The sequence below is a fragment of the Solanum tuberosum genome, unplaced genomic scaffold (assembly GCF_000226075.1).
Source record: "Solanum tuberosum cultivar DM 1-3 516 R44 unplaced genomic scaffold, SolTub_3.0 scf00415, whole genome shotgun sequence".
NCBI lineage: Eukaryota > Viridiplantae > Streptophyta > Magnoliopsida > Solanales > Solanaceae > Solanum > Solanum tuberosum.
This window is the reverse complement of record NW_006239349.1, coordinates 424466-432355: the sequence shown is the minus strand read 5'-3', so window position 1 is coordinate 432355 and position 7890 is coordinate 424466. Positions and strand designations below refer to the sequence as shown.

The 7890-nt window shown below is 35.3% G+C and overlaps 2 long non-coding RNA genes across 8 annotated transcripts; both read left to right on the top strand.

Moving 5' to 3' along the window:
• The first annotated feature begins 2258 nt into the window (after positions 1–2258).
• Positions 2259–4935, top strand: LOC102604817 (uncharacterized). Of its 5 annotated transcripts, XR_001471737.1 has the most exons (7): positions 2259–2443; positions 2539–2579; positions 3629–3760; positions 3942–4129; positions 4225–4551; positions 4653–4731; positions 4807–4935. It is a non-coding gene; the product is annotated as an uncharacterized lncRNA (long non-coding RNA). The 5 variants fall into 5 exon arrangements; XR_368565.2 differs by lacking the exon at positions 2539–2579; XR_001471736.1 differs by having other exon boundaries at positions 2259–2579.
• An 88-nt stretch (positions 4936–5023) lies between these two features.
• Positions 5024–6915, top strand: LOC102605034 (uncharacterized). Of its 3 annotated transcripts, none has more exons than XR_001471734.1 (4): positions 5030–5188; positions 5270–5393; positions 5745–6095; positions 6240–6524. It is a non-coding gene; the product is annotated as an uncharacterized lncRNA (long non-coding RNA). The 3 variants fall into 3 exon arrangements; XR_001471735.1 differs by having other exon boundaries at positions 5806–6095; positions 6240–6522; XR_001471733.1 differs by having other exon boundaries at positions 5024–5188; positions 5270–6095; positions 6240–6915.
• The last annotated feature ends 975 nt before the right edge of the window (positions 6916–7890 follow it).

Here is a 7890-nt window from a genome sequence, read left to right as displayed (position 1 = left end):
GATGATGTATAGAAAGCCACTGGATCTATTTATTTCAAAGAGTCCAACATTTTTTTTTTGGAAGAGGAAGGTGATTGAGACATGTTAGAGAGAGATGAGGGGGGTCTTTTTTAGAGAGAGAGAGAGAAATTAGGACTTTTTGCAGAGAGCTTTGAGAGAAAGGGAGTTTGAAATATGAAGAGATGGAGTGGAAGGAAGATGTATAAAAAAATGAAACGATATTTCAGGTCCCTGAGTAGACGCGTCGCTTGGACTTAAAGTGATGGGACAACGGTCAAAATGGCCGATGATTCACACATGGAGATCTCAACGGTTCTCATTTAACAGTTTAAACAAAATGTAGAGAATGCTAACCTTTGGAAAGGACCAGGTCCCATTCTGCAGGTGAAGTTTGATTCCTGAATGGTTCTGACCATTTTTTGCTCTTATGATTTTCCATGAGTGTATACCTGCAACAGGTACATAGTTGATCTCATTTAAACAAAGCATTACCAGTAATGAGGATACTTGCCCTCCTGATCATAGCCAAAAGAGGATTGGATGCCTTTGGATAGGGTTAGGTCAATACATGTTTATTATTCCCAGCTTCAGCCTGTTACTCTCAAATTGATCCTTACTGAGGGCCTTTGTGAAAATGTCTGCAATTTGATCTTCAATTCTGCAGTACTAGATGCTGAAGTTCCCTTTTTCAACATTGTCTCTCAAGAAATGATGCCTGACATCAATGTGCTTTGTCATTTTGTGTTGAACTGGATTCTTTCCCATGTTGACTGCACTGATGTTATCACACATGAGAAGAATGGTATGAATGAGCACACCGAAATCCTCAAGTTGCTGCTTGATCCATAGTAGTTATGCACAACAAGATGCAGCAGCTACATATTCGGCCTCAGCCGTGGAGAGAGCCACTGAATTTTGTTTCGTGGTTCTCCAAGATATGAGTGAAGACCCAAGGAAATGTGTCATTCTGGAAGTGCTCTTTCTGTCTACATGATATCCTGCAAAATCAGCATCTGCATACCCTACCAGTTCAAATGAGTCCCCTGCTGGATAGAAAAGGACCAGGTCCCCAGCTAGTGGCCTCCCCTTTTCTTTTACCAGATTTCTCATTCATAATGTTTAATTGTTCCTTGAGTTCTGGATTTTCAGTCTCTAGAACTATCAATTGTTCTTCAATAACAGACATGTGGAGAGTCAAGATTGTTTTTTCTTCACTAAACTTATCGAGAGTGTTGTTCACAGAGTCTTTTCAGAAGTTAACTCTATAACAGAATCGATCAGGACATCAACTAGATTTCTCAACCTTCTAATAGAGTAAGTATTCAAGTTTTGTTTAAGGTCAAGAAGAGTTACCTTTTCTTCGTCTTCCTCGCTATCCGATTTTGCCATGAGGGCAAACATGCCATTTAACACATTCTCATCGTCTTTAACAACCATCATGGATGCATCATCCGGACATTCTGATTCTTCTAACTCACTTGATAAATCACCCCAAACAGCTAAAGCTTTTTTCACAACATAATCAGTTGCAGTTTTTCTTGCGTTCTTCTCGGGTACCAGGTCCCTTCTTTTATCTTTTTCACCTCGGGATCTTTGATACTCTTTGGTTTCATCTTTGAGCATCAGACAATCTCTTATGAAGTGTCCCTCCTTTCCACACCTGTGACATAAGTCACTTGCATTTGCAGCACGGGGAGGGTTCCCTTTTTTTTGAAAACCTCCATGCTTTCTCACAATTTTTTGAAATCTCTTGGTGAGATAAGCCATGTCTTTCTCTTCATTGGAGACGTCACCTGGTGAGATTTTGAGAGTTAGAGACTTATCTTTCCTTACCTCCTTCCTTGACATGTGATGTGAGGTCAAAATACATATTTTTAATCATTATTTGCCTCACATTTATTATGTATATTTGTCCTTTTCGAGCATGAATTTTATGAATTATGCTTAATAGTATATTTTATTTGTAGGATTAAATTGATGGAAAGTTGAAGAAGTTTGAAGCTAAAACGAATTAAATATGGAAGATTAAAGAAGAAAATCAAGCAGACAGCTTAATGGATTAAAGTGAATATTATATTAATATTACCCTTATTTAGAAGTGCCACTTAAAAAGGACCAACACTGCAGCTGCTTATTGTACTAAAGGCAGTGCTAATTGTACATTTAAAAGGACTAACACTGCATCTGCTGATTGCACTAAAGGCAGTAGTACTTGTACGTTTACAAATTTTACATTTACAGGACCAACACCCTCTCTCATTTTCCTTTCACTTTCTCTAGAAGCTTCTCCAATTTCTAACCCTAATTTGTCTCCCTCTCAACTCTTCTTTCGACTTCTCAACTCTTCAATGGCGAATGGACCTGTTCTTTACTGTTTTCTGTTTCTCTACATCTCTGCGAAGGTTTCCTGAAGATTTCAGTTTGTCTCCGACGACCTGCGCAGGTTCTTCGTCATGGTTTAAGGCAAATTTTAATGGCCACTCCTTCTCTTCTTTATTCTTTGCTGTTTCTCTAAACCCTTTAAATCTCTCTCTGAAGCTTGGCTGAAGATTTGTCTTTCTTTCCGGCGACCTGCGCAGGTACCCTAATTTCTCTCCCTCTCAACTCTTCTTTCTACTTCTGAACTCTTGAATGCCCAATCCATCTGTTCGTTTGTGTTTTCGGTTTGTCTAAGCCAACAAGATTGGGACTATCACAGCACTAAATAATTGTACAAAATGCAATTCAAATTGTACTATAGAGTTGGACGAACACTGCATTACAGAAGTCGACCAAAAGCTATTTAGATTGTACTATGATGAATTTAATATTTTATTGTTTGTCGCCCTATTTGATTGGCTATTACAATTCATGCATTTTTTTAGAGACACACATGTCTTTATTTGCTTATTCATCATACTTGGTACAAAATAAAGACCTTCCCTTTCTCTGCATCTTCCATCTCTTGAAAGTGTTAGCTCTGTTCATCTTTCATCTTCTGAAAGTGTTGCTGCAGTTTAAGGTACTTCTTATCCTTTGTTCTTCTTCTCTCTTCAATTTTTTTTGTGCTCAAATGATAAACTGAGAATGGCAGTTGGATTTTTGTTTCTAACCAAAGGAAAAAATCAAAATGGGTCATTTCTAAATAAGGGATAATACATGGCTGAAAATTTGAATTTTTCCATTCAAATTTCTTCTGAACAAATGGGTAAATCAAAATGAAAGTTCATATCTTCAATGTCTTTCCCAATTTTCGGTCGTGGGAAAAATCGAAATGGTATTTCTATTCATGCAATAGACAAATTCAGTTTCTTTGTTGATGTTGAATTTGTAGTTATGATATATATTTGATCGACGGATCTTTAATGTTGTTAGCGGTTCATTACTATTTTACTGTAAATGGGTGAGTAGTGGATGACTTTTCTCTGTCCTTTGTCTCCCTCGAATGTAGTCTATTGAAAATTTAAATTCTAATTTTTTATGGATTTACTGATTTCTGCGAAAATTTTCAACTTGCATGTTTCTATTTTTTCTAAAATTTCACCAAATAAGTATTCGATTTGATGAACCTTTTCGAGAAGCCATGTTATATGGCTGATTTCTACAATACTTCGTGCCGCTATTGTTGATAAACTTATTTTCCTAGCAGACATATGATCTAATAACAACAACTGAAACAGTAGATTGGACATGTCAAGTCCAAATTGTGGACATGAGTGGAGGAAGAGTAAGCCCAGAGAAAAAACTCAGATTCCAAAATCTAATTTTCGAAGACGAAGAGGTACTTACACCTATAATGATAACAGTTAACTTGTATGCAGATATAATTTAGTCTCATCAATATAGACATTAACATTTACAACACTTTACTGGAGCAACAAATTTAGGGAGTTATGTATGCTGCTGATATTGATAATTATGCTGACAAACTTAAACTCTTTTAACACATATCTGATTACCAGTGCAAGAGTTGAAGTTTCATCAACTTCATATGGAAGACCAATTCGCAAATTCTATTGGGTACTTGATGATGGAGAAACTATAATTGAACGTGTCAACCTTACTGACGAGCATGAAAAACCACTGCCACCACCGACCATACTGAAAGATCACATAGTTACTATGTTTTCTGCTCCAACTACAGAAATTGGTATATTACTCCTAATAACTACTACTACGCATAACATATATACAATTGCATACATGTGTACACATTCATTATATTTGATTACTTCTTACTTGCAGATATACTAGATGTCGTTCTTCATTGTGGCCCCTTAAAATATGCTGGCGCCTTCAAAATAAGTGTCGCGAGAATACTATTGTAACTGTAACTGGATCGAAAAGAGAGTGGACTGAGCATCTTTCCAATTTCAAAGATCTATCAAAGCCCATTTGAAATGAAGACCCCTGCTCTGCTTTCAAACTTTCCAACTGCCATAGATGCTCCATTGCTTTCAGGAAGAGACAATTTCTTCTCACTTTTATAGAAAGACTTTGGAAAAGTTGAAGGAGCGGAACTCCAAATTAAAATAGAAACGGCTGCAGAATTTCCTGTAATCCTTGCAAGAAGTATAAGAATATCTCTTTATCAGGATATGATTGCATTAAATAAAATTCATTAAATATTTATACTCAAAAGATAACATTATAGAAACATTGTCCTTATACAGGTTTATTGCTTCAGAGTACATTCAATTCAACGATTCACATAAACCCTACTAATCCACAGGCATTGGAGCTCATCAACTGGTATGAATTTTTTATTATAATATATTACGTGCACTTGAATAACATATTAAATACTTTATTTTGGTGTACGAATAGGACAAAAAGAAACAAAGACATGCTTCAAGCTTTGCATTGGAGAACTTCTCCGGGTCATCGACGTCTCTCACAATGGCTCCAGCTCAACAATAATTTATCACTATTGAGGAAATTTCATTTGAAACAATTGTAAGTTTTACAACTATTATAAATATATCTTACCGGAAGCTTTTACAAATATAAATATAGTCCTACTACATGTGTATTTCATTGTCCTGGACATAATGAAAATTTCCACGTAAAGGCAGAAATAAAAAATTTCAGATGAACTGCAGAAGTTTTGTGTGCTCGACTGTTCAGGATGTAAGCAGAAAAAGCACACAAAAGAAAAGAAAGTGTTCGAATGCACAACGTGTCATCGACAGACAACATTAGTGCCTCGGTATTATATTTTCCTCATATACATTTCATTACAACAGAATATATTATACATACATACGTACTAAACTAATCATAATTGCAGTTGTACCTTTCAAATTGACCTGATTGATGGTAGTGGATCGACATCAACCTTAATTTCCGAAGACTTGGCTGAAAAATTGCTTTCCATGACAGCTGCACACATATTTGAGACAACTTGCATCAAGGTTACCCTTTATTTAAATGCATTTGTATAGTTGTTTTTACTTTATTACTGAATTTATAATACAGAGTCTCTGCATTTTTTTGAGAATTAAAAGTTATCTGGTAGCATTTTCGTTGTTGGAAAAAGATAGAATGACATGTGCCATCTGATACTCTTGATTCATCAGTTGACTAAACTCTTTAAGCAATTTGAAGTTATCTGTTGAGGTTAGAAGCCAAATGTTCAACTTGCTAAGTTGAGGAAATTCTTTTAGTTGTTTGAAGTTATATGTTGAGGTTACAATCCAAATGTTCAATTTCGACTCCTATTGGGGCTTTTGCTTTGTCTTTACAAGTTTTGTTTTTTACAACAGAACAACTCCAGTGGCATCATAACTTTTACGCAAATTTAAGAATTGACTTTCCCATTTTCAGAAGCAACTCCTCCCCATTAACCATGTCCAAGACATGCTGTCAGAACTCTTTCGAGTTAAACTACGAAAGTCATCTTGGAGAAGCTCTAATGTCATGCCCACAACTCTATCTGTACTGTCTTGCACATAAAAGAAAATCATCTTTCCACCAATAGGTAATGAGAGAAGCATAAAAAAGGTCAAGCTCTAAGCACATGTGAGCTAGCATTGGAACCATCTAATGTTCTACCAGAATCTTCAACCTCGGGGTTGAAAATTGAACCATCCACGCCAGCAAATGCACTATAAAAGGTCAGTCTACTTAAAAACCTACAATTGAGCTTAGATGAGGCTTTTAAATACACGCTTGAGATATAAAGTAAGCTTAAGATATAATGTGACTTATTATATTCTCTGTTCATACATATTTACCCTCTGTATTGTCTGCTATTGCAGGAAGTATCTTCCTTACTTTTGTACTTTTTGGTGACTGCAAAGGAATTTTTTTGAAATTATCATCCGCTACAACTACGCTCAATAAGGAAGACCCATCATAGGGAACTAACAAAGATGTTTTCCAGTTTTTATGTCGCTTGCTTTAACCCAGGTTGGTAGTTCAAACTCTTTGATAATTCTGAAGACCTAACCAAGAGATATTATTGTATTACTTTTCTCTCTGCTTTCTCTGATTGTTCCATTTCTTCTCAAATTTATAATATTTTTAGTGTTGAAGCGGTTTCTATTCTTTTGTAAAGGCAGTAAGTCCATTGTCTGATGTTCTCTTAGATCCTGATGTGTGATTCTGTAATAATTCACTTTGCCTGTGTGTTGCTTCGTATTAAGTCCTTTTCGACCAATTTTTTTTTTTGATATGCAATTATTGCTTTTGTTGAAAGAATATTTGTCTACCAAGTATTCGAGAGTTTCACTATTTGCTTAAGATTACTGGTTTTTCGTCAATTTATAGTTGGTGGATTTATGATGAGCATCTCCTTCGATCAATTATCTGGCATGGTCCATTTCTCTTTTTAAAATTGATTTATTAACAACCTACAAAGCAAGAGCATGTTGTGTGGTTGCTATATTTTCTCTGTGACCTTCTCCAATCTTTAGCTAGATTAGATTCTATATGCATTAATTCTGACTTTTTGCCTCATTTGCTTATTGCAATATTGGGATGTCTAACTTGGAAAAAAGTGATATTTCGGAACTTCTCTACCACTGTGAACTCATTGACTCATACCTCTTCTTACATACTTGATTGGATCAACTATTTCAGCAGAATCAATAACTATCGTTTTCCGATATTCATTTTCTACACTTTCATTGTTGTTGTTTGTGGCCTTAACAAATTTTTCTTCTTTTCAAATCTCAATTTCAGTTCTTAGCCGCAGGGGTTGTTAATGACTTTCCATTGGTTAGGATTGTGTTGATCTTCGCTTATTTAGAAATGCCTCTTTGAAAACGTTGTGAAAAGAGAATCAAGTTAGGAAGTTATAGTTGAGTTGATACAGATTTCAATACTTTCGTCTTCGCATTCTGCAGGTTTTTATTGATCTTCTTTTTGCTTCTTTCGTAGACAGCTAGCTGACTATGAACACTTTGTATCAATTTTTGAGAGCTAATTTAACAGTGATAGCAGTAGAAATTATCAAAAATACATAGCTATCAATGACTGCCTGTATTTTCTGTTCTTATTTTACTCAGGATCATCATGAACTTTTTATTGGTTAATTTGCCCTATTTTGTATAACTGATTTGTTCAAATGTTTTAGGAAAATCTGAGAAACTAATCTAATAAATTTATTCAGGTTGGAGGAGGAATATTCGTGGAGAGACACCTATTTACTCAGATTGCAGTTACTATTTTAGTCGGTCATTGTTTCTGTTGTGAAAAAATTTATTTGAAATGAAAGACAACAACAACCAATTTTGAGCTATTGAGTCGAGAGTTCTACACAGTTATATGTTTCGGCGCACATTAAAAAGAACGAAAATTTACAATACCAAATTTTGATTACGTGTTTCAGCGGACATTAAAAAGAACAAACATTTACGATACCAAATTTTGAATTATACGGCGCCAAATTTACTCTTTCTATTACTG